At 46.4% G+C, this 27,795-nt stretch overlaps 1 protein-coding gene across 2 annotated transcripts in view; it reads right to left on the bottom strand.

Annotated features, from left to right (window-relative positions):
• The window catches only part of ACOXL (acyl-CoA oxidase like), a 264,996-nt gene that overhangs the window by 106,134 nt on the left and 131,067 nt on the right, over positions 1-27,795 (bottom strand). The window lies entirely within an intron of this gene.

The raw sequence follows: 27,795 nt of genomic DNA, 5'->3' as shown, positions 1-27,795 counted from the left end.
AATCACTTAAAATATTTATTTATTCAAATTACTCAAATAATTGCCTTTCTCTTCAAAAGAACATTGGGAATTTTGTATGCCTACAGGAGAGGTAAACAGATGCCCTCCAATGTCAGCAAGAGAGCAAATCTTCTCATTACAAAAAATAAAGAAAGAAACAGCAAAACCTGGATATTATCCAAAAAGGAATGCTGGTCTTTCTACTCAAACTAGAAAGGCAACACACACTTTAGGGTAACAGTCAATAATGGGGCCAGCATGTTGCCTCACGCTTGTAATCCTAGTACTTTGGGAGGCCAAGGCAGGAGGATCACTAGAGACCAGGAGTCAGAGACCAGCCTGGGCAACAGGGTTAGGCTCCACCTCTGCAATTGAAATAAAAATAAAATTAGTTGGGCATGGTGGCACATGCCTACAGTTCCAGCTACTCAGGTGGCTGTGGCAGGAAGATTGCCTGAGTTCAGGAGTTCAAGGCTGCAGTGAGCTATGATTATGCCACTACACTCTAGCCTGGGTGACAGAGCAAGACTCTGTCTCTAAAGATAAAAATAAAGTAACAGTAAATTAATTCCCTAAGTTGAAATGCTAAGAATGGCCTCTAGCAATTGGAAAACACTGAGCAGCCGGGTGCCTGTCCGTGAGAGGTGGCCACCAGGCTGGGCCCTACGGCTGGAATTTTTATTCTCTGTTCCCATTGAAAGGTGATCAATGGATGCAGAGGAACTGAAAGTCAGTATACTGCCCTTGATATCAGTGGTCTGGTCCTATGCAAAAGAATTTTGATGCATTGTTTAATAGAAGCCAATTTTCACTTTCCATATCAGGGAGATCTGGAAATTCAGAACATGCTAATGGAGTCAATGATTTCACTTTCAGATCAGAGTTTATCTGCCCCAGATCATCCTTGCCAGGCAGAGACGGGCCATCTGCCTGGTGAGACATATACAGCAGACCCGTGGACACCAGGCCAGCATCTCCTAAGCTGCACTCCGCAGACATCTTGCCACACAACAATATTCTCAGGATAAAAAGTTTGGGGTAGTGCACTGAGACGCCTATAGTGATCTGTCATGGGAAAACACAGCACAGTAAGTGGCTGATTTCACAAGCAAGTGTAAGAAACGTTAGCAAAAACCAGTTTTCAGGAAATCAGCCTGGTCTGCAAGAGGGGGGCTCAATAAAGACCAGCTAAAGAGCTGAACAGCAGTTCTAGGAGATGATTCCAGGGACAGAAAAGTGAGATGGCAGCAAATTCAGTTCTTCTGCAAGGTTAACTCCAGTCGAAGGCTGAAACTTGGCATTCAGAAGGATAGGGAAGGGCCAGGTGTGGTGGCTCAAGCCTGTAATCCCAGTACTTTGGGAAGCCGAGGCAGGTGGATCACCTGAGGTTAGGAGTTCAAGACCTGCCTGGCCAACATGGTGAAACCCCATCTCTACTAGAAATACAAAAAATATTAGCCAGGTGTGGTGGTGCATGCCAGTAATTCCAGCTACTCGGAAGGCCGAGGCAGGAGAATCACTTACACCCAGGAGGTGGAGGCTGCGGTGAGCCAAGATCGCACCACTGCACTCCAGCCTGGGCAACAGAGCGAGAATCCATTTCAAAAAAAAAAGAAGGATAGGGGAAAGTCCAGAGTCCAAGTCAGTGGGGAAGAATGCTGTGACCATCAGAGAAAATGCCTGTTCAATGTGGCCGATCCATGGTTAAAAGTGCCAAACTAGTTTTTAACATTAAAATAATACATGTGTATGGTTTAAAAATTGACATGAAAACAAGAGAGACCCTACCTCTCCACTCCTGTCAACCCCTTATATTATACATCCTACCAGACAGCACATGTGCTTTCGTGTGCACACGCACATACCCACAAGCACGTGCATGTATATACATGGGTTTGGGCCATGATCTCAAAAGATCAAAATCCCAAAACTACACTTCCGGACAAAATAATTTTTAAAATTATTTAAAAGACATTGATTTACATTTTTAAAAGGGGATTGATTTGAGAAACATATAAAAACATGACAGAACACTTCATAGGCCACTTTACACAATAAAATAGGCAATAATAACATAAATATTTCTGTATAGACACTCAGCTATACTAACAACATTTGCAAGGGTATAACAGCTATGAGCAGCTGAGCCATATTCCAAAAGAAACAGCTTATGCAACTGCACACATCTGAAATATTGTGACAGACAACCTAAGTTTTTTGATGAAATTGATCAAAAACCTCCATGGGTCACCAACACACCCAGAGAGCTGAAATCTTGAGGAACTTTATCTTTCATAAATACAGAGGTACAAAAAGGATACCGCTTCATTTACTAAGGAAGTTTCAACATTTTTGTGTACGTACACAATGTTACACACAAATCTAACGTTGTGATAATGTGCTTTCGTGGAGCTGAATTTGCAAAACAATGCATAAAGCAAATTAGAGCTCTCCGAAAGCCTTTACACACTGTATACCTCCAGCATTAAAATGATGCAAATATGAAACACAAAGCATAGCAAATTGTAAGAAAAAAAACAATGCTGACAATTTAAAATAGTGGTGACTAAACAAAAACAACTAAAAAGAAATTCTGATACATGAAAAGGCGTATTACAGGGATTAATTACGGGAAAGTGCAGGGAATAAGAGCTGGCCAACTTACATAATCATTGAGTATATTTTGAAGTCTTGCATCAATAGGAATAGCTGCTTTTTTGTCGTCGTTTTAGGGTCTGGCTCTCCTCAGAGGACAATTTCACATTCATTTTCTACTTGGCCTTGCTCTTTTTGGAATTCTTGTATAATTCAATATACACTGACGCGAGCATCCCTATTAAATGTTCCCATCTCCAGTGCCATGCTTCTGCGTTGTTTTGGGTAAGGAGAAATCCATTCCCCATGCACTCATACACTGACCACAAATTTGGCAGAAGCAACACTGTTGCGTATCTTCCTATCCTACTACACACATAATTATTTTTGAACCAGTCAGTAACTTCCATGGCTCCTTCAGGCAAATATGGCTCTAATTCATTAAAAACCTCTGGAAATTTCATCAGCTAGAAAAAATGCCAATGCAGATAAATGAAACATTTTTAAACTGAAGTTTCAATTGTTGCTGTATCTCGTGGCCAATCTACTGATCGGAACTTTCTGCCAAATGCATTGGGCCTAACAGGAAAAAAAAAAAAAAAAAAAGCTTTATTGGTAACACCTTGAAATTCACTTTTAGAAGCCTTTATTGAACCTAACTCCAAATCTGTCATTATGGCACGGGGATTCAATCAGATATTGGGCATTTTAGACTTCAGAGATTTAGACTTTAGGAATTTTGATCTTTAAAGATTTCAACGTCTGGGGTTATGGCATTTGGGATTGTCTTTTGGGATAATAATCGGCAACATATATTTGTTTCCATCCATCCTCTTTACACAAATAGAATCATGCAGTACCTAACTCTTCTGTATCTGGTTTTTTGTTTTTGTTTTTTTTTCACTTAGTAACATCTCTCTGAGCTCCCTTTATGTCAGTGCTTAAGTGTGGCAGAATATGTAACCCCTAAATATGCCACTTTGGTAAAAGTATTATATCGAGTAAAAGGCACTGGAAAAACAAAAGATGTAAGAAGCGAATTCTAGTCTCCCCTTTTCTTTCTGAAAACAGGAGATTAAAAACTCTCAAGTGAAAGATCCCCTCCCTGTGCCAGGAGAAAGGAAACATTCTTTAACAAGGACTAGGAACTCAGAGAATTCTGGACAAACCCACCTTGTTAAGATAGTTCTTATCTTCTTTACCTTCCCCACATAGTTCAGTTAATTTTCCACAACTGCTTCTCTTTGTTCAACCTAGTATAAAAACATTTGAATGTTGCCACCTTTTTGGGTCTTCTCCTTATAAGGGTTCCCATATTACTTAAAACTTATATAAATGTGTATGTTTTGCTCCTGTTAATCTGTCTTACGTCAATATAATTCTCAGGCCCAGCTGACAAACCTTAAGATGGTAGAGGTAAAATTTTACCTCCTCTACAGGGCCTATTACCCATCCTTTCACTTTTGGTAACACCACGTGGTACTCCATCACATGAATTAACTACTTTTTCTTTAACCAACTTCCCCTAATATTTAAGTGTGTACTGTATGTCTCTATGATAAATAATGCAATTCTTTAATATACATACGTTTTTCTCTCATACAAAGGATGGTGTATGTCTTTAAGTACATTTCTAGAAAATAAATTTCTAGTTCAAAGGCAGCATGTATGAACAATTTTCGTAAATATTGAAAATCAAGAGGTTATTGAAATAATAATAAAATATATTTAAATCAGATAGGAAGTATTACTCATTCCTAAACATAAAATAGCACTCAGAGTTGCGTGTGTGATATGGCTGGTATGGCTAGAAGAGACTGCTTAGGAAAGTAACCCAAGATGATGCTGGAGAGGCAGGCAGAGGTCAGATAATGAAAGACCTTCTGAGAAAGAATTTTACTGTCCAAAGTTAGGACACTTAACTAAAAAGGATGCTATTAAAAATTATTCTCGCTGACAGGAGCAAACCAGGACTATCCTATGCCCACCAGACAAATGTGCACTGAGTTTAGAACTGATTATTAAGAGTAATGAAAGGGGGCCAGGCGCAGTGCCTCATTCCTGTAATCCCAACACTTTGGGATGCTGAGGCAGGTGGATTGCTTGAGGCTATGAGTTCGAGACCAGTCTGGCCAACATAACAAAACCCCGTCTCTACTAAAAATACAAAAATTAGCTAGGCATGGTGGTGTATGCCTGTAATTCCAGTTTTTTTGGAGGCTAAGGCATGAGAATTGGTTGAACCCAGGAAGTGGAGGTTGCAATGAGCCAAGATGGTGTCACTGCACTCCAGCCTGGGTGACAGAGTGAGACCGTCTCAAAAAAAAAAAAAAAAAAAAACCAATGACGGAAAGGGCGTGGAATGCCTTCTGCAGAGACTCATATAGCGTGAATGGAAGGATGGGACACTGTTTGGAAACCTGCACAAAGTTCTTGTGGAAAAGGCACTATTACATCAGTGGGGGTCTACCCAGAGAAAGCTGAGCCAGAAACTGGTAAATGAACCTTAATATGAGAAATAACCTTTGAAACACACGCAAACAACTTTGTTAACAATGGGTCTTTTACTCCAATAGCTGGGGATTGCTGAATGATATTCTGAGAAATATGCATTATCAAAATTGACCCAAAACAAAGAGAAAACTGATTAGATCAATGACCAATAAAAAGGCTGAAAAGGTCATCAAAAAGGAGCATAGGCCATTCCACGGAGAAATGATGGTCTTTTCAGTAAAGGGACCTGGAACAGCTGGATATCCACATGCAACAAAGTCAATTTTGATCCACACCTTACGTAAGCTATACGCAAAAATTAAGGGAAAAAATCAGCCATTAACTTAAATGTAAAACCCAAAAACTATATAAATTCTAGAAAATAAAAAATAATCTTTTGTGGCCTTCGGTTAGAAAGACATTTCTTAGATACAAAACCAAAAGACATTTTATGATCCATAAATGAAAAAAATAATATGCTGGGTTTTATGAAAATTAAAAACTTCTGCCCTTTGAAAAACACTATTAAGAGAACAAAAAGACAAGCCACATGCTGGGAGGAAATATTTGCAAATCTGATAAAGCACTTGTATTCAAAATATACAAAGAACTCTTAAAACTCACTAACGTGGAAGAAAGCCAATTTTTTTTTAATGGTGAAAGATTTGAACAGATAATTAACTAAAGAAAATAAATGGATAGCAAACAAGTGCATGCAAAGAAAAGATGTTCAGTGTCATTTGTCTCAGGGAAATGAAAACGAAACCCACAATGATATACCACTACACACTACTGGAATCACTAAAATTGAAAAGACTGACCACACTAAGGATTGCTGAGAGCGTGGAGCAACTGGAACTCTCATGCGCTGCTGTTGGGAAAGGAAGATGGTACACCACTTAAAACTGCTGTGGTTTCTCAGAGAGTTAAACATACACCTACTACATGATCTAGCCATTCTATTCTTATTTGCCTGAAAGAAAAGATAGCATATGTCCCTAAAAAAGACTTACATGCAAATGTTCGTAGCAGCTTTACTGGAAATAGCTCCCAAATGAAAAAAAATAAACAAAAAAACCCAATGTCCATCAGGTAAAAGGGTAAACAAACTGTGATACATCCATGCAACTGAATCTACAATGAAAAGGAATTAACTACTGATACATGAATGGATCTCAAAATAATTACACTGATTAAAAGAAGAATCAATCAGACTGAAATGAGTATATACTGTACTATTCCACCCACATAAAACTCTAGAAAATGCAAGGTAACTGATAGTTATGGAAAGCAGATTATTGATTGCCTGGGGATGGGAGAGAAAAACAAGAGGATGGGAGAGAGGGATTGTGGAGAGACACAAGGAAACTTTCGAGGGTGATGAATATGTTGATTATTTTGATTGTGGTGATGGTGCCATGAATGTGAAAACTATCAATTGTGCATTTTAAACATGCACAGTTTATTGTATGTTAAGTATACTTTAATAAAGCTTATATATATATTTACAAAGAAAACAGGTTATAGTAAAATAGTTAAATTTTGGAAATCAATTTATGATATAATTTTTAAGTTACCAGAGATTTATCCCTAAAGAGTATGACACAAATAATTTCATAATTTCACAAGTGAATCTAGAAAACCCTCAAGAAAGAATTAATTCATGTTTTACAGGAAGTCTTAGATCTGTGGAATTCACTAGAAAACCCTAAAACAATATCCTGTATATCTATGTATATGATATATATGTGATATATAACATATGTGTGTGTACATACACATATATATACATATGAACTGTTCAATAAAATGGTGTAGGAAAAACTGGCTATCCACTTGGAAAAAATATGTTAGAAACTTAAAATTAATCTTCCAATGATCTCAAAAGTCAAATGTAGAAAAAAGTAAATTCAGAGATATTTGTATAGTCTCACATGAGGACGCTCTTCCTAAGAGATTAAAAATCCAGAAACAATGAGGAAAACAAAACTAAACCAGTTTTGCCATACCCAATGTCAGTGAAGGTGGGGGAAAGGAGCTCCTCAATCTTAGGAGTTTCATTGATGGAGTCTTGCTGTTGTTGTTGTTGTTATCATTGAGACAGGGTCTCACTCTGTTGCCTAGGTTAGCGTGCAATGGCGCCATCACAGCTCACTCCAATCTTGACCTCCCAGGCTCAAGTAATCCTCTCACCTCAGCCTCCCAAAGTGCTGGAATTACAGACACGAGCCACTGTGCTTGGCCAGTGGAGTCTTTTGCAGAGCAGTCTGGCAATGTTTAAATTGCCACAGTTGTATGTAACAACTCTAGCCCCAGGAATCCATCCTACAGAAACAGTCACATACGGACACAGATACACAGGTACAAAGTCACTCACCACAGCCTTCTTTGTGTAATGGTGGAACAAAAATCATAAAAACAGAAGTGTCTGTCAGTAGAAGGATTGTTACGTAAATTCTGGTCTATCTAAACAATGGCACAATAACATAAACCCTATTGAAAGATTTCTAAGATATACTGCTAAGTTTAAAAAAGAAACTGGCAGAACAATTCATACGGTTCGAATTAAATGCATTGTAGGTGGAAAGGATATTTGCATACTTGCTCCCTGTGACTGGGACTATCACGCTGGGAAGGTGAATGGGGACAGAGAGGGGACAGAGAAGGTACTCTTCACTCTATGTCTGCATTTCTTGTATCTTTTACTCCCTCCCTCCCTCCCTCCCTCCCTCCCTCCCTTCCTTCCTTCCTTCCTTCCTTCTCTCCTTCCCTCCCTCCCTCCCTCCTTCCCTCCTTCCTTCCTTCCTTCCTGACAGAGTCTCACCTGTTGCCCAGGCTGGAATGTAATGCAGTGGTACGATCTTGGTCACTGCAACCTCCGCCTCCCGGGTTCAAGCAATTCTCCTGCCTTTTCCTCCTGAGTAGCTGGGATTACAGGCACCTGCCACCACGCTCAGCTAATTTTTGTATTTTTAGTAGAGACAGGGTTTCACCATGTTGGCCAGGGTGGTCTCGAACTCCCGACCTTAAGTGATCAACCGGCCCTCAGCCTCCCAAAGGGCTGGGATTACAGGCATGACCCACCATGCCTGGCCCTTTTTTCCTTTCAATCTATGTCTTCTCCTCTATTCATTTGGAAATCGTATAGTCTGTTTCTATTCTTCTAGTGGCCACCACAGACATTTCAGCATGCATATTTAACCTAATGGAACCTCGGTTGCCCTTGTTACTAAGCAAAAAAAAGGCCCTAAGTGCTTGGCTGCAGACACGCACCTCACACAACTGCTCTGGGGTGTTTAAGTTCTACCCTCCCACAAATCAGTCAATACCGTTACTGTTTCAACATTTGATGGCAGTGTAGATTAAATAAACGTTAACCAATTTCTCTGTTCATGTCTTCTTGCAACCCATCTCATGCTTCAAATATTATTTTCTTTATTCCTGAGGAATATCATTCAGTTCTTTTCGGGGAGAGATTGTTGGTAATAAATGTTCTCAGTTTGTACTCTGAAGTGTCTTCATTTTGCTTTCTCAAAAGAGGATTTCTTGGGAGGCCAAGGTGGGCGGATCACAAGGTCAGGAGATCGACACCATCCTGGCTAGCTAACACAGTGAAAAACCTCGTCTCTACTAAAAATACAAAAAATTAGCCAGGCATGGCGGCGGGCGCCTGTAGTCCCAGCTGCTGGGGAGGCTGAGGCAGGAGAATGGCGTGAACCCAGGAGGCGGAGTTTGCAGCGAGCCGAGATCGTGCCACTGCACTCCAGCCTGGGTGACAAAGTGAGACTCTGTCTCAAAAAAAAAAAAAAAAAAAAAAAAGGATTTATTTAAATAGATATCCTAGGCTACATCATTTTTTCTTTCAACAGTTTGAAGATTCCATGGCATGGACACCTGCCTTGAGTTTTTGCTGAGGGCCTCTCAGTCCGGCTGCTGCCCCGGGGTGGGAAATCTACCATCTCTCTGGGCAACCTGCTCTTCAGTTCAATACAATGGAATTGGATGTGGGCTTTTAAAATTCATTTTCTTTGGATGTGATTGGGCTTCTGACTCAAAAATTGTTTTCTTTATCAATTCTGAAACATTCTCAACCAATATTTATTTTAGTTGTTCTTCCTATCATTTCTCTGCATTTCCTATTTCTTTGTTTTTGTTTTGTGTTGCCTGTTTTTTGGGTTTTTTTTGAAACAGAGTCTCGCTCTGTCGCCCAGGCTGGAGTGTAGTGTCGCAATCTCAGCTCACTGCAACCTCCACCTCCCAGGATCAAGCAATTCTCTGCCTCAGCCTCCCAAGCAGCTGGGATTACAGGCACCCGCCACCACACCTGACTAATTTTTGTATTTTTAGTAGAGATGCGGTTTAACCATCTTGGCCAGGCTGGTCTTGAACTCCTGACTTTGTGATCCACCTGCCTCAGCCTCCTAAAATGCTGGGATTACAAGTATGAGCCACCGCACAGGCCTGTTTTGATTTTCTGAGATGGAGTCTCACTTTCTTGCCCAGGCTGGAAAGCAGTGGCAGGATCCTGGCTCACTACAACCTCCACCTTCCAGGTTCAAAGGATTCTCCTGCCTCAGCCTCTCAAGTAGCTGGAATTACAGGCGTGCACCACCATGCCCAGCTAATTTTTTTGTATTTTTAGTAGAGACTAAACCATTTTTGCCAGACTAGTCTTGAACTCCTGACCTCAAGTGATCCACCCACCTCAGCTTCCCAAAGTGCTAGAATTACAGGCATGAGCCATTGCACCGGCCTGCATTTCCTGTTTCTTGCATATCAATTCAACATACGTTAAAGCTGTTCATTCTTTCCTGTGTGTTTCCTAACACCTCTCGAATATTTTCCATTTCTTTGTCTCCATGTATTAGGCATAATTTCTTCTGATAGAGCTTCTCATTTACTAAGTTTCTCTTTAGTTGTGTCTGATCTACTTAATCTCTCTTTTGAGTTCATTTTTGATTATTGCATTTTTCACTTGTAAAAGTCCTCCTTGTTTTTGATGTGCTTGGTCATTTCTGAAAGCCTCTTATTCCTTGGTCTTCTTTTGACACCTTCTTTTGCTTCTTTAAATATACTAAATACGCTTCATTTTCTCCAGTTGGTAGTATCTGCAGTCTTTGTAGATCTGATACTATTGTTCATTATTTCTGCTGGCCTGTCCAGTATACCTTATTTACTTGTGTGCTATGTGAGTTTAGATTGCGAGATCGTATTTCTTTTAATATTTTCTTGGGAAATCCGGGCTTAATGTGCTTCCTCCAGAGAAGATTTTAGATGAGTTCCCAGGGCTTGAGGGTATTTTTAGCCCATAGTGGCCTTACACTAAATTCTCAGCTAGAGAATTCCAGAACATACAGATATGGGATATCTATCCCCAGACTCCATTTAGGTTTCTTGGCCCCTCCATCGGATCTAAGGTCAAGACAGCCAAGTTCCCTTATCATCCTCATCTTTTATCCAGGCCCTACTTGTCACTGACAATGTCACCTTGCCAGGTCCCAACTTCACATGCAACTCTCAATCCACCTCCCTACTCTGTGTTGGCCCTGGGTATCCTATCCTAAAGCAATGGACTGACAAATCCAGAAGCCTGAGGTGCACTGAGATTACAGATGCCCCCAGGGCACCACCAGCTTTCACTTACAGTATCCCTGGAGCGGTGTTTTCTTACCACTTCGCCTCACTTTCTCTCTCTGCCTAGTAAAGCACGGAAAAACAAGATGCTTTTTATATTTTTATCCAGAACTGTATGTGTTCTCTACTTCCTAGAAGGACTACTTGTGGTATGTTGGCTGCTATTCGCCCAAACGGAATTTGTTTTTGTTTCCAAAGGAGGAAAAACAACTTCTAGGAGAGCGTTTAGGTCTGGATACTCAGAAGGTCTGAGGATCAGCTCCTATTTCCCCATCAGTTAGGGAAGGGCCAGTAAGCCGGTTGCCTGTTGATATTAATATTGTTTAAGTGAAGCCAGCCATGCTCATTTATTGAAGTATTATCCATGGCTGCTCTTCAGCTACGGTGGCAGAGTTGAGTAGCTACAACAGAAACCCCACGGGCTTCAAAGCATGAAATATTTGCCATCTGGTCTTTAAAGAGAAGGACTGCCAACCCCTTCACTAGAAAGCACCTGCAAAGAAAACACTTCGTCGTGTATTGATTTTCCCCATCTGTGCAATGGGCATGTTGATCCTTTCTGCTGCTCTTCTCTCTCTCAGACATGATGGATAATCACAGAGAAAGTATTGGTAAAAAAAAAAATTTTTTTGAAAATCCAAACTGAAACTGTTCATAAAACCTAGGTTTTTTGCTGTTTTATTCACAGACTCAGGAAGGGCCTGTGATTTTCAGAAAGCATGGGGACTGTTTTCAATTTTGACATGAGATTGATGACCTTCAGAATGAGCTTGCTTAAAAACATGGCGAAATAATCCAAGAGTGCTTCCTGATGCTCACACACCCAACCTTCCAGTGCCTGAGGAGCACTTGGCGCCTGTGCCCCTCCAGATCTAGGGTACAAAGCACCTGCTCAGGAAGAAGGATTGCTGCACGGCTGCGGGATGCAGCGCCCTCCCCAGATGCAACACATCATGGCGTTCAGGTGCAGAGTCATTACCAGTGGGTGAGACGCCAGCAGGCAGTGAAGCTGGGCACTGCTTCCCTCCCTTCCTCTGTCTTCACCCTCCAGGTGACCAATCTCATCCCAGTGGGCTTTTCTGGCCTCCAGGGTTTTGGGTAATGCACAGTCTCAATGTCAGTAGAGGGTGTGACCTTTGTAAATTTGAGATAACATGGTGACATGGACTCTCCGTGGTGACCCAAGCAGAGTGGAGTCTGTAGGAAAAGGAAATCCTGTGGGTTTGTGAGCTGCATCAACCGAGTGGCTATGTTTAAAGGGTTAAGTTCTGTTTTCAGCTATATCTACAGTGTTTGAAAAAACAACCAAACAAAACCCTATTTGTGCAGATCCCACAGAAATGTGATTTCTTATTAAACCAACATAAATTAAGACAGAAGTTACAGATCTTTCTAAAAATATCTGGAAAGCAAGCACACGGACACCAGCGGAAGCTTGCTCTGCCACTGGCGATTCAGAGCTGTTGAAGAGTCGGGGCAGCTTGCATCAAGACTGGAGATGCCCTGCTGCCTGCAGAGCAGAGGGCAGGCAGAGGATAGTCCATGAGGCAGAGGGTGGCAGAAGTTCCCAGGCAGCCAGCACGACCCTCCGCGTGCTGCCTCAGAGAGGGCAGGAACTGAGACAGCCACGCCCACTGCTGCTGGCCGTGCTGGAGAAGGAGGGTCCCTCGCAGCAAACAGGAAACTTTCCTGAGCATTCTGCTCTCATGTCACCTACCGGGCACCTCCTGAGGTTCTGTGATATAGCGGGCAACAGGGCCACCACCAGGCACAGCCCAGGGAGGTTGCAAGAAGCCACCAGAGCACGGATGGGGAGTAATAGAGAGACTTAAGCTCCGGCCTCCCAGGCTCAGTTTCAGTATCACTGATATAATTCATATTTTACTGATTTATCTTTTAGAGGAAAAAGATGTTTCCTCCACTAGACTGTCAGCTCCACAAGGGTGAGATTTTCATCAGTTTGGTTCACCGTGATATCCCTAATACCTGGAACAGAGTTTGGCACCTAGGGGGCACTCAAACAAACATTGCTGAAAGAATAAACAAATGGACCAAAAATACTTTTAGAATCATTTCATTGATTCCAACCCGTCTGTGCCAGTGTGTTAAATCCGTCGCCATGCCATCACACAGAATGACCTGACACCGAGCCGCCATCACTCTGTCCTGACACCTGGCTGCAGTGGCCCCACGGTGCCTGCGGAGAAGCACCTGTCAGCCACGAGCCACAGAAGGCAGGGGTCCTGGGCAAGCTGGAGGGACACGCTGCACACAGTGCGATGCAATCTACCCCAGACGGGCTCCTGGCACAGGCCTGGCCCCGCTGCCCAGCCTGCTCGCTACCTCCCAGAGGAACGGGCCTCGGCCTATCTGACCCAGCCTGCAGACCCAGCCCCTGGGCATGGCGCACCACACGCACCTCGGGGGATCTCCCTCTACCTGTACAGCCCGGAACCCTCCCTGGAACCGTGGCCGGCCCACTCATTTCTCTGCCTGCCTCTCTCTGGGTGTGGGTCTCCTGTGGTGCCCCTCCTCAAGAAAAAAGCTGCCACCCTGGGGTTGCCTGGGTCTAGATTCCAAGACGGAGCATTACAAGTTGGCTTTCAAGTTCCAGAAACACAGTTCTGGGGCCAAGGCACACTATCACAGAGGATGCCTCCAAGCCTTCTTTCTTTGAGAGGGACGTTTATAAAGTGCCATGCAATCAGTGGAAAGAAGCTAGATACAATGATGTGTCCAGTCTCCTTGAAAGCAGAGGCGTCCAGCCTCCCCACTTTTCTTTGAGGATTCCAGCTGGTGCTTTTTAAAATACAGTAGAGTGGATTTACACAGGCTCTGGGGCCCCAGAAGTGGTTCTGCTGTTTCTTTCCTGCGTGTCCTTGAGCCAGGGACTCACCTGCAGGTGAGTCTGTGTGCCCTAACCTCCTCATCCCTTGTAGAGGTTACGAATGCCTTTCAACAGCTTCACTTAGGAGCCATGAGGGTGGGATTTACAATCCTCATTTGACAAATGAGGAACCCAAGGCTCACAGAGGTCAGGCGGCCTTCCCTAAATCCCACAGCACCAGGATGAGGGAGCACGCTGCCTGGCCTCCAGCCCAGGCAGAGCTGGGCCCACTGCAGGATGCAATTCCACTTGGGTGCTAGAAAAGTAGCTTTCCCTTTGGAATGATAGGATCGAGGTGAGCAGCAGGGGGCTCCCAGAGGAGAGGAGCCAGAAAAATGCAGCCAGAAACCACACTTGTGCACCCAAACACGGGGACCACATACCCACAGCCCCAAGCCCATACCCACGTGCACAGCCTGAGCCTGTCTGCTGGGTCGGTGACTTCCGGAGCACCACGCTCCACACCTCCCCATATCTACAAGGGTCTTGCATGTCAAAGGTGTAAAGAGGAGAGTCTTACAATTGTGTGGCTTGCGGTGACACAGTGTTCAAAGTTGCATTCTTCTTTGTCCAAAAAATATACCTAATAAACAAAGTAGAAGTGTGCAGTGACTCACAGAACCCTGAAATAATGCTCTCCGTGGTCCTTCCCTCTTCAAGAGTCAAGGAAAATATTCTCAAAGGTGGCAGTTTCCACTTATGACATTTATGCATGTACGGCCATCCTTTGTCCCTGTGAAACAAAGTGTACATCCTGGCTTAGGTAGGCACGTGGGAAGTCGGCCTCACTCTAACTGTGCTGCCTCATTGGCCTGCATGCAGACAAGGGACCGGCTCAGAGGCTGCCATCAGGTTGCAGAGCGGAGCCACGTGGCAAGCTAGCGTCAGTGCTTGGGTTTAGAGCTGACCTGATCACAGCTTAAAATCCTGCCAATGGCAGGACAAGGGAACAAGGTCAGTGAGAATCCTGCTCCCAGAGAACACAGGAGAGAGAGACCTCAGCGACCTCCCAGTTTAGGGCTCTGGGGCCTGAAGCATGTGTTTCATAAAAGGCAGATTCTCACCTCCCACCCCCAGGGATGTTGATTCATGAGATCCAGGATGGAGCCCGAGAATCCTCCTGAAATTCAGAAAAGGATGCAAATAATAAAGCCAATCATTCTAAAACACCAGCAGCACAGCCCTCATGGCCTCCACCGTGAGCTCTGCTCTGCTCTAACTTGTTAAACCCTCGCAACACCCAGAGGAGGTGGGCACCGTCATGTGGTAGCACCATTATTACTATTTTAGCAACCACTCCCCTCCCTGTGCTGAAGGAGGCCATCCAGTCATGTGCAGAAATGCTAATCTCATCCTCTCTTGCCTTCTAATGAGGACAGTGATGGGTTTGCTCAGGGTCAGGCTGAATGGCAGAGGGGCTCTTGGGGCCTCTCAACTCCAATTTTTCTGCTCATCCCGCTTCCCAGGGACCCACCTTCATCTGCCTTGCTTCACCCTCCAGCCTCTAGGCCCAGCTCTGACTGAGGGATGTCAGGTGTGACTGGAAGGGAAACCTGGGGGTGGGAGGGAGGTATTTTGCAGTGAGCCTGAAACCACAGAACTAAACAATTTCTTGTCATGCTGATGCCGACCAATGTGGGACACACGAATGTCGTGCCCATTCTCCCTGCCGCGGGGCAGCCCCTCACCACCACCCCAAAAGCATTCTGTTTGGTTCCGCTGCCTCCTGCTGCCTTGCGGAGCCCCACAGGCAGCTGAGGGTGGGGGCTGGTCTCCCTTTTGCTGCCCTCTCTCCCAAGGCAAGCAGTGCTCACCTGCCCTCTTGGCATCCTCCCCGGCTCTTGCTCTGGGGTGGGTTTGCTGTTTTCCACCCGGCACAGTGCTCTGGGCCTCAGGTCTCACACCCAGAGGGCCAGGGCATGGATAGAGCCCTAGGGGTGGCCAACGCTACACGGTGGATGCCAGGACCACAGAGCTACCCTGTGCCCCATCCTCAGCCTCATACACTGGTGAGGGAAGGGCTGCATGACCTTCCTCAAGGACATCTCAAAACCTGCAGTGGCCCCGTTGTTTTCTTGGAGAGCCTGTCTCCCTGTATACAAACCTGCCCTGCGGGACAGATGCAGAAAATGCAGTTGAGTTGAACAGATACACTCTGGGAGGTCCGGGGTTCCCTGGCCCCTCCCAACGGGGGCCCCTTTACCCTCCCGCATGGCAGGAGCCAGGGCAATTTGAGGGATGAGCAGGGAGGCTCACAGCCTTCCCTGGCTCTACTCCATCTGTGCTGAAGCTGGGCAGTGGGGCCAGTGGTCAAGGAGGCACCTGGAGCAAATTGTAGCCCCCTTCCCCCCAACCAGGTACCCAAAAGAGAGACAGGGATAATTCCAGTACCTCTGCCACAGGGTTGCTGAGAGGCACACATAAGACAATACTTTAAAACTTGTAAGAGCAGGCTCAGCAAACATCCTGCTACCTGGGGCTCATGGCATCCTGTGGACCATCCCCCGCCCGACTGACACACTGTTTCCCTAGAGCTGAGCTTGAGTCCACACTGGGCCCCAGCTGGGGCCAGGCCTTCTGGCTGCCACCGAGCCTCCTCCCAGACCTCCCACTGGACTCCCAGGCATCAAACGCTGGCGTGCCTGAGCGCCCAATCCACCAGCCCCCTGTTGCCCGAGGACCCTCCCCTTAGCCACAGGCAGGGTCCTGGGAGAATGCCGCCACCAGTGACCCGTGGTTTGGACAACACAGTTTTATGACAAGAACTTCCCCAATTTTGTCACCTTCTTCAGGGACAGGGCAGCCTGGGGATTTTGCGTGACTGAGGAACCCAGAACATTTGCCTAGAGTGCCACTGTGACTCATAAAACATTCGTTTTATGTAAAAACCAATGCAGGCAGAAAAAGCAAAATGGAAACGCTACACAAGTTTTCACTACAAAAGTAAAATATATTTGGAGCATAACTGAACAACCCCGTGCTGCTCCCGCAGCCCGTGGCGCGTCACTCCCTTCTCTCCTTGGAGACACTGCACTGGAGCCAAGGCAGGAACAAGCCCTTCAGGAGGCTTAGGCGTTCGCTAACAAGCAGCCCCTCCCTCTAGTCTCTATCCCCCAACACCCACACACCAAGGGATTCCAAAATCCAGGTTAACAGAAACACCACAGTCTAGCATCACTCTTAAGAACTGAAACCGGGGCCTCCAACTAGACCTTAAAGCAGAGGGCGGCCAGCCATGCCCTGCAGCCTCCTGGAGCTGGGTGCAGGTGGCCAGTGACAGACAGCTCAGATGCACTCAAAGCCTGGCGTGACCTTGCTGGAAGAGACAGGTCTCCTCTGAGCATGAGAACCTGGGAGAGGCACGGCCAGGTGCGGTGGCTCACGCCTGTAATCCCAGCACTTTGGAAGGCCGAGAAGGGCGGATCACGAGGTCGGGAGATCAAGACCACCCTGGCTAACCTGGTGAAACCCCACTCTACTAAAAATACAAAAATTAGCCGGGTGCGGTGGCGGGCGCCTGTAGTCCCGGCTACATGGGAGGCTGAGAGGCAGGAGAATGGCGTGAACCCGGGAGGCGGAGCTTGCAGTGAGTGGAGATTGCGCCACTGCACTCCAGCCTGGGCGACAGAGCAAGACTCCGTCTCAAAAAAAAAGAGAGAACCTGGGAGAGGCTACTCTCCCATCAATGTGACCTAGAGCCAGCAAGAATGGCCTCTGGCCAGTTTTGTGAAGGTTAGGAGACCCCCAGGACAGGGACACCTGGCCCACAAGGAGGCTCTCCTGGTTGGGCACCACCCCATATATATGCACTAACCTCAGTCAGGCCCAGGTTTTGTACCCGCTACAAATTGAAGGTGGTGAATTCAAGGTAACTACAAATTTCTGGCACTGCAGCCATCAAGAGATGCCCTGTATGTCCCCTCCTCTTGAATCCTGATGGGCCTCAGCCTTGCTTTGACCAAAAGCAGACAGAACAAATGATGCTACACCAGTTCCAGGCTTACCCTTCAGGGGGTCTGGCAGTTTCCATGTGCTCCTTCTTGGCACCCAGGGACTACAATGCCAGGAAGTCCAGCCTCGATGATGTGATGGTTCGAGGCCAGCAGAGAGGCCCTGAAGGACAAGAGGTCAACTCAGATGTTTTGGCCTCAGTTGAGCTCCTGGCTGCCATGCAGCTTATGTGAACAACCCCTGATGACAACATTCCAAGTTCCTGATACGTACTTTTTGAGCAATGACAATCATTATAGTTGAATGCATTATGTTTTGGAGTGGTTTGTTACACAGAGGTAGATTACTGAAACACCAGGCCATGCGAAACAAACAGGAGGCAGAACAAGCCTGTGGGAGAAGTGAGTCTCAGAATGAGTCAACAGGATGCAGGCACCCAAAGGAAGCGTCCCCTCGCTCCCAGGTCACTATGAGTGTTGGTCTCCAAACGGCGCCTGGAGCTGAGGTCAGGGGAGATGTCTCAGTGTGCTATGGTGCTCTCATCTGTGACCACAGGTTAAGTGGAGACTGCTGCTCCTGGCTCCCAGGGAGGCAGAGATGCTGCTTTTCTTGACTTTCATCTTACCACCAGTGATTTTGACCTTGAACTTGAACTTCACCTTCATAGCAGTGATGTAAGACCCATCGCATTCTTCCACACGGTTAACTGAACATTCCCGTTGAGTCACATCCCCAACCAGTAAGATCATGGCAAGGATGTGATGAATGAAATCCACAGTCCCCTGAGACAAATGGCATTAATAACTCTCTCAGTTTTAAGTGCTTCATTGTGCAAGCTTCAGGGTGTTTGTTTCTCCACTGGGCTGGGACCAGTGGTTGACGCTTCCATATTATTTCCTACTTCTTTTCTGGAAGCAGAGTGTCAGCAAGGTCTATGGGGTATCATGGTTCTATTTCCAAATGTTTCTCAGCCTAAAATGGACAGGGTGCCTCTTTCACAACAGAAACCACTGGAGACCTTCCCCAGACTACTAAACAAAGCCAGATCCCCATGGGTTGCCTTGTCCAGGCAGACACACAGAAAGGGATTTTTCCAACACGTTTTGCATTCCAGGAATGCAAAATATCTCCTATCAAATGACATCCAGTAAAGTTTCAGAAAGCAGTACCTGCTTGGTACTACATTCTCCAACATGCAAGAAATACTAATTTCAAATTCTGAAAAGTATGTAATGACGTCATTATTAGTCTGTCACTAGGAAATGGATCCCATGCAGTAAGTAACAGATTTTCCAACACTGGGGTGATTTAAGCCATGGGTCAGGGGTTCCTCCTAAGCAGGCCTGACCTCTCCATTGATTCTGCCCACTACTTTGACCTATTCAAACCAAAACTCCACCTGTCACAGTCAGCAGGCTTGGTGACCCCTACATGGGTTCCTCTCCCCGCTGCTTCCCAGGAGCCAAGGAGAAATTACAAAGGAAGAGGAAAGCATCATATCTAGAAAAATTTCAGTCATCCAGAGATGGCAAGTGAGAACCCAGTGTGGGGTGGGTGGTGACCAGTTGTCCACGGTATGGAACATCCCAACACTTGGCCTTGCCCATGAGGGTGATGTTGGCTGCAAATCAGAATGCCTGGGTTCTAGCTCTGACTTTCCCTGGCATAACTGTGGGCAAACTAAATGGTTTAGGCTGATGTTTTTTTTTTTTTTTTTTTGAGACGGAGTCTTGCTCTGTCACCCAGGCTGGAGTGCAGTGGCCGGATCTGAGCTCACTGCAAGCTCCGCCTCCCGGGTTTACGCCATTCTCCTGCCTCAGCCTCCCGAGTAGCTGGGACTACAGGCGCCCGCCACCACGCCCGGCTAGTTTTTTGTATTTTTAGTAGAGACGGGGTTTCACCGTGTTAGCCAGGATGGTCTCGATCTCCTGACCTCGTGATCCGCCCGCCTCGGCCTCCCAAAGTGCTGGGATTACAGGCTTGAGCCACCGCGCCCGGCCTAGGCTGATGTTTTTTAAACTTCATCCCGCACCAGAACTATCTAGAAGGTTTGTCACAACATAGATGAATGCCCTCCTCTCCTAACCCTGGAATTCGGTCCACCTCTGTGTTCTGTTCAACCTATACCCCAATTGTTTAACATTTGAATATGTCACAAAATGTTAAGATTTAGAAGATTTTACTTCTAAAAAAAAAAAAAAAGAAGTCTAGGGCTTCCCTTGAAAAGCAAGTAGATGGCGCTACACAAGGCCTGCCCAGCGACAGCTGACCAGGGCAGTGCAGCCTGAAGAGCCTTCTACAAACATGGGATGCTCTGTGCTGTCCAGCAGGTAGGCACTGGCCCGTGTGGCTGCTGGACCCTTGAAGCACATCAGGTGGGACTCTGGGAAACACTGTGGGGCAGACTCCGCCCTAAATACCCAGAAAACCAAGGGAACAGCCCTAATTTTTCCCCAGCCATAAGAGAACTAGTCCTCTGCCTTCCCCGATCCCCAATGGGTTTAAACAGGTGGGGAAGGAATCACGCACGTTTTCTAAAAGACTCTGTGAGACCCACATGCTCAGTGCATCTGTTACAAGCCACCTGCCTCAACACCTTCAGCAACACTCCCCGGGCAGTCCCACCCAGACCTTGAATTAGAAGGTTAGGCCCGTCTGACAACGGAGGGGATCTTGGTAGGGGATGGCAGTGGCTAGATTCACACAGGAAGGGGCTCCAGCTTCCTTGCTTCCGGAGGAGGGGTCTTCCGTGGCCAGGAGGATGGCAAGGGGCAATGGCAGCTCTCCAAGGTGGCTGAGGGCCAGGAGAGCACAGTGGCTCAGGCTGTGGGCTCTGGAGACAGACGCCATGGGCTCGAATGACTCGCTGGCTACTTCACCTCTTGTGGCCAACGAATAAAGGGAGGGTCACCTGGGCAAGCACAGGGCTTGCAGGGACTCCAGCATGACACAGATGCACTCAGAGCCTGGCCCGGCCTTGCTGGGAGAGACGCGAGCCCCAGCCCTGATGAGTGCTGGCGTGTGCCCCTGGGAGCAGGAGAGAATACATTCCCGCCAGCAAGCGGACCCACTACACATTTGCCATTGTGGCCAGTGACCCTCCAAAGAGAAGGTTAAACAAAAGGTGAAGCTATGTACTCAGCAAGGCCTTTGGGGTGACAGAACACAGAAATGCAATTTCCTGGGACCTTCTGTCCCAGTCTGGAAGTGTGTATGGCTCTGATACACACCTAAACAATGCCAACAACGACTGCATTGACACGGGATTTATAATACACACAGCCTTCCCCAGGGATGAGACTTGAAATGCTGAGTATCCACAATGCCAGTGGGCCCTAGGGTTGAGAGTGAGGGCACAAGTAGGGAAGCAGCTCACCATCTCCTAGCTGTGTGACCTCGGCCATGTGGGCTACCCTCTCTGTGCTTCAGTTACCTCAGCTACAAAGAGGGGCAAACAGTACCTACTCCCAGAATTGTTGTGATGATAAAAGTAAATAATATAGGTAAGGTGCTGTAAGGTGCTCGGAGTAGCACCTGAACCATGGCAAGCACCCAAGAAATGTCAGCTGCCACTGTCACAATGTCACCCCCATGACCATGAGGGTGCCTTTTCCAGAGGGAGAATTTTGGGAAATACATCAGCCTTCCTATATATTAGCAGCATAAGAAACTCCAGGCTGGAGGCAGTGGCTCACGCCTGCAATCCCAACACATTGGGAGGTCGAGGCGGGAGAATCACTTGAGCCCAGGAATTCATGACCAGCCTGGGCAACATGGCAAAACCCCATCTCTACTAAAAATACAAAACATTTAGCCGGACATTGTGGCACATGGCTGTAGTACCAGCTACTCAGGAAGCTGAGGTGAAAGAATCACCTGGGCCTGGGAAGTTGAGGCTGCGATGATCTGGGGTCGCGCCAGTGCACTCCAGCCTGGGCAACAGAATGAGGCACTGTTTCGAAAAAAGAAAAAAGAAAAGAAATTCTAGCAGAGCGGTGGTGAAAAAATGAATAAGATGGGTGTACTAGAAGAAGAGAATGGAAAACAAAGACCAGGCCAGCTGGTTGTGATCTGAAAACCAGTAGACGTGAGATTCCTTCCAGGATTCATGTGGGTCAATACAGAAGACAGTTCTCGCCAAAGCAATCAATTGCTCACGTGCACTGTTGATGGCGGGTTTCTTTTCCCAGGAAGAAAAAGTGCATCAGCCAACCCTGAGCCAGAAACCGGAGCACCCAGCTCCAGAGAAAAAGACTCTGGTGCCACAGATGACAATCCCTGCAGGAATTAGGGAAAATGATAACACCAGACAGAGCAGCCCCAAAAAATCAAACTTGCAAAGTAAGTTTCATTTAGAAACTTGCTTCATAGTGTGGTTCTCACTTTATTTATACTTCGGATGTTTCCAAAGCTTAGCTACCTTTTCTCCATTGACTCCACGAAATTTGTTACACAAAAATATAGTCTGCAAAAAATATACAAGTGTAAATAAATCAGTTCCCCTGTGTTTCTATCAAGAATAGCAATTTTTGACCGGGTGCAGTGGCTCGCACCTGTAATCCCAGCACTTCGGGAGGCCGAGGCCGGTGGATCATGAGGTCAGGAGTTCAAGACCAGCCTGGTCAAGATGGTTAAACCCCCTCTCTACTAAAAATACAAAAATTAGCTGAGCGTGATGGTGGGCGCCTGTAATCCCAGCTACTCAGGAGGCTGAGGTAGGAGAATGGCGTGAACCCGGGAGGCGGAGCTTGCAGTGAGCTTAGATCGTGCCACTACACTCCAGCCTGGGCGACAGAGCAAGACTCTATCTCAAAAGAAAAAAAAAAAAAAAAAGAGCAATTTTTGAGTTGCTTTTTCATGTCAACTTTTTGCTATACACCTAAAGGTATTTAATATTGATCTTCTAATTTCTAAAACACAAAGATTCCTTTGACACCTGGAATTCAAAAGAAGTCCTTACTGGCCCTCCAGTCCCCACCCAGACGTTCTCACCTTCCTGAGCCTTGTCCAAACAGGACTTTGTTTCCTTTCAGACCAATTATTCATCATGCATGAAAAACAAATGGGCACATACTTTATCCAAGATATCATTCAGCAGCCTACAGACGCCAGTGATCAGGGGCCACGTCTTATTAGTCACTAACTTTCAGACTCCGGAAGAGAACAACTTCTCTGGAAGTACCAAAGTGTGGACAGAAGGAGAGATGGACAGAGAGATGCAGAAGGATCTATGCCTCTGAGTCAGTGCCCGCCTCAGTCTCTTGTCTCCAGCACACCCATTACCACACCCCCAGGCCTCTTCCTCCAGAAATGAATCAGGCGCTAGTCTTCCCCTGCTAACTCGCTGACATCTGCTAGACATCTGCTAGAGACAGAAGCCCAGCTCCATGCCCTTCCAAGCTTCACTTTTGTCCACTCCCTTCTTCGCCTCCCTCATCCTCTCATCCCCACAGGGCCTTATTCTCCAGTCGCACCTAACTTCCCAGCACTTCTGCTGGGCCCTCGTACAGGAATGCTGTTCCTTCCCTCCTCCACTCAGCAAAGCCCGGTCTATCCTTCAAGGCCAGACCAATGTCTGCAGGGCATTCCTGCCCTGATGCATCAGGCAGCCCACGGGGGAAGGCCTGTGGCCCCTTGCACCCTGGCCAGGCTCTGGGGCAGCCCCTTCTGTACCACATCTTTGTGCATCTTTCTCCCTGACCAGACCAGACTGGAGGCTCCAAAGCATAGGAGCCTCGTCTCTAGCACAGTGGGTTCCCTAGCATCCAGACTGCGCTTGGGGCATCGTTTATGCTCAGTGAGTCAGTGGATGAGTGAGTGGGGAGGTGGGGCGGAGGGTGAGACGGTGAGTGATTGAGTGAATGGGTGAACAAGTGAATACAGAGACAGACAAACGGACCTGGGGGTGCCTCAAGTTTCTGCCTCCACTCAAAGACTTTCACCTCTGCCTGAGTCACCCAAAGCAAAGCCACAACTCTGCCCCTGGCTCCCTCCACTGGCACCTCCCCTGTGTTTCCCCTCTTCCAAAGCAGCTCTTTGTCTTCATCAAGACCTCTGGATCCTTCCTCTTCTCTGATCTTCCTGATTCAAATATTACTCCTGGCTTCACTTTTTGCCTTGCTTGGCTCACCTCCTCGCTGGGCATGTGGCTCTGGTTATTCTTCATGCCTTCATTCTAAATGACTCACTTAACTGAGTCTGAACTAATCCTACTTCATCACCCTGAGAAGCCCTTCCAAAGCCTGTCTTCTCCCTAGAGTTCCCCTCCCTGCCTTTGAGAGCAGGCGTCAGTCCACACACTCCTTTCCCACACCACTGCCCTGGCTCTTCTCCCGCCTTCTGCCCCTCCTCTCCTGCCTCCAGCTATGGGACTTCCCACAGCGGTGCTTCTCTCATCCCATGCCTGGCTTGCCCCATGGCCCCTCCCTGACACTGCTGTCCCCAGGCCCCCATGTCCCGCTGGCCACAAGTGAGGCACACAGCACGCCACAGGCCTGGACGCTCCAGCAGTGGGCAGGCTGCCTGACCTCCCCGCCTTCCGAATCATTCTTCCTTTTGTGTTTTCTTCTGTCTTAAAATAGTATTTACTATTCTGGGGAGGAAATAAAAGTGTATTTTATTTTGTCATTAAAACAGAGCTTCACTGAGATACACCAAGAAATGCAATCTATATTCTGTCTATCAAGACAAGTAAATAAAGCTAAATAAAACTACCATGGTGGGTGTCAGCAATTAAAAATAAGGCAAATCAGCCGGGCGCGGTGGCTCACGCCTGTAATCCCAGCACTTTGGGAGGCCGAGGCGGGTGGATCACAAGGTCAGGAGATCGAGACTATCCTGGCTAACACAGTGAAACCCCGTCTCTACTAAAAATACGAAAAATACGGCCAGGCGTGTTGGTGGGCGCCTGTAGTCCCAGCTACTCGGGAGGCTGAGACAGGAGAATGGCATGAACCTGGGAGGCGGAGCTTGCAGTGAGCCAAGATCGTGCCACTGCACTCCAGCCTGGGAGACAGAGCGAGATTCCATCTTAAAAAAAAAAAAAAAATAAGGCAAATCTTCATTTAGTTTTGTGGAGGAAAAAAATAAATTATAGGACAATGGATAGATTATGCTATCATTTACATGCAAAAATAAAAATGCAAATAAAATTACGTATTTCTCTCTTTGCAAACACATTCATAAATACATGTACATCATCTGGAAACACACACATTAAATCCATGGCAGTGCTGGCCTCTGCAAGGGGCAGAGTGGAGGGGACAAGGTGGGCGCTGAGGTTTATAATAAGAATGTGCTCCATCTATCACTTGTAAAATTAAAAATAAAATTTAAAAATAGATATAATTATCTTGAAATATCACAAATGCTCCTTCCTTCAATACCTCTTAGGCTGGCTGCTTCTCATTGGCTTGAAATAAAAGGTGACTCATCACTCCTTCGAAACATCCTATTCTTCACAGAACTGAGAGCCATGCCTGGTTTCAGAATGTGAAATCAGGCCAGAGTTCAAAGATCGAGAAATGCAAAGTTAAGGCAAAGTAAAAACGAAAGGGTTTGAGAGGCAGATCTGAGGAGGCAACTCTCAGGGCTGGCTCCAGCCCAACCCCACCCTACACACCTGCCGTGTGCTCCACTCCAACCCAGGGCAGCCAGGTGACAGGGACCCCAGGCAAAGGCGTCCATCTCTTCCTTCAACATTTGCAAGTGGAAACATGCAGTTGCACTTTTTGTAACAGGCAAACTTAGGCTTTTGGATATTGATACCTACATTTCCAGTTGGCATTCATTTTCACAGCAACTAGAAATTCTCCTGAAGGCCCTGATTTTTTAAGTCCTTTCAAAAGCATGGAAAAACAGAAATCATTCACCACACAGAAAAACATAAGAAACAAAACTTGGCCGGGCGCGGTGGCTCATGCCTGTAATCTCAGCACTTTGGGAGGCCAAGGCGGGCGGATCACGAGGTCAGGAGATCAAGACCATCCTGGCTAACACGGTGAAACCCCATCTCCACTAAAAATACAAAAAATTAGCTGGGTGTGGTGGCAGGCACCTGTAGTCCCAGCTACTTGGGAGGCTGAGGCAGGAGAATGGCGTGAACCCAGGAGGCAGAGCTTGCAGTGAGCCGAGAATGCGCCACTACACTCCAGCCTGGGTGACAGAGCAACACTCCGTTTCAAACAAACAAACAAAAAAGAAACAAAACTCAGAAGAATTGGAAGGCAACGGCCTTCCTGGCACTTCCCATGCCCCAACTGCCCCGGATCCCCACCTGCACATCAACCCACCTGCTGGAAAACCTGGGCCAACAGTGCCTGATCACAGTGAGGCTGGCTGGCCAGGACACTCCAGGGAGACACCAGCCTGACAGCCTGGATACAAGGCTGCTCAGCATGAAACCGGCAGCCTACCTTAGCCCAGAGTTCCAGTCGGGGTAGCTGGCTCGTTCACAAGGCACAGGGCCAAGAAGTGGACTGTATTACAGTTGGTGAAAGCCTGGTTAATTCGACAGAGCCCTGAAAATACAGGCGAGGCTGAATCTTGGAGGCAAATGTTAGCAATACTCTCTCTTCCTGAGAGGGACCATCATGGCTAAAGTGAGGGAACATTTGGTCTCCTTGAAAAGGCTATCCCCATGCAGGAGTATAAGACATAAGATAAAACATATAAGAAAGCTTATATGCCCTTAGCCAAGAGGCACTTCTGAAGATCCCGTAACTCAGCAAGTCTCAAACAGAGTTTGACCTCCCAAGGACATGTCTACCAGGGTGGATCACTGGATGGTTGAGTTTCTGGTTGTAGAGAAACAAATGGCTTCGGGTCCCTGTGGGCTTGGTGAAGCTTGAGTCTACCCTTGGTGGATGGAGAGCCCCTGGTGTTCAGTTTTGGGAACTTCTCCCCTTCAAGGACCTTTACTGAGTGTCTCCCATCAGGCCTGTTCCACATGCTCTACAGAAAGTCGTTCAGCAGAAAGTGTTCCCCTTTCCATCTCTCACTATGGGAGATGCTCTGGGAAAGAACAGATTTGACCAAAGTCACCAAAGCAGTGAGTGACAGGAGTTAGAAAGGGCACTCGGGTCTTTGGCTCTCATGGCACCTGCTGAAAGGTCGATCATTTTTGGTGCGACGTAACAGGGGTATACTCGGGGGCTCTTCTAAGCATAGTGTCACTTCTGTGCCCCAGTGAAGGGATCTGAGTGGCTTTGGCTTGTCCTCCCCAGTGGAGAAGAATCAGAAGAAGGAGGAAAAACAGATATCGGAGAAGCTCTAGCCTAGGTGCACCCCCAAGGAAATACACCCACAAGTCACATGAGTTGTGAAACTAGCAGTAATGCCTGTATTTGCTTTGATTTCTATGCAAGAGGCACAGCTGTCTGGTTCTTACAGATTGCTCATGACAGTGAAATTAAAGGCAAAACGAAGGACCCAAATAATATATGCATCCTCCCCCACAGAGACAGCCATACCCACGTAAAGCACATGGGCTGTGAGTGAGAACTCTGGAGGCCATAAACCCCAGGTGCTCCTTAGGGCAGCCTGGCCCTAAGGAATGGAATGAGTCCCACCTATCTCAGAATCAGGGAACTTGGGTTTTAGTCCTGCCCTGTTATCAACCAGCTGGGGGGGCTCAGGGAAAATCACATAACCTTCAGGGCTTCTGTTTCTTCCTTATTTTTAACTTTTTTTCCTGAACATAAAAGCTATGCATATTCATTGTAGAAAAGGAGAAAACCCTAGAGTAAAATAAAGAGAAAATAATCATAGATATTTTCATCACCAAAAAACAATCACTGCTAATATTTTGGCAAATTTCGTTTCAGTCTTATTCAATGCATATCGCTTTTATATTTTGGAAAACAGAGCACATTGCACATGCAATCTGATGTGCAGCTTTTTAAAATTAACTCAACATGCATCTCTCCATGTTATTAAAAACTCTACATGAGCAATAATTTTATGGTTATATAATATTCCATCATAAGAACACATCATAACGTAGTTAAGCCCCTCCCATCCTGGTGTTGTTTCCAATTTTGTATATTATGAATAACGGAGAAAAACATCTTTGTTGCATGAAACGTTTTCTGCATCTTGGATTATCTTATTGGAATGGATTCTAAAGGTCCTTTTTATATATTTACATTTCAGTTTCTCTGACAGAATTAGAACAAATCAGAAATTTGCAAACTGAAACACCTACTCGGTTAACCAGGGAAATGAGTAGGCAGGCA

The sequence above is a fragment of the Macaca fascicularis genome, chromosome 13 (assembly GCF_037993035.2).
Source record: "Macaca fascicularis isolate 582-1 chromosome 13, T2T-MFA8v1.1".
In the NCBI taxonomy this organism is placed as follows: domain Eukaryota; kingdom Metazoa; phylum Chordata; class Mammalia; order Primates; family Cercopithecidae; genus Macaca; species Macaca fascicularis.
Note: the sequence above shows the minus strand (reverse complement) of the source record. Positions and strands in the feature narration are given on the sequence as shown.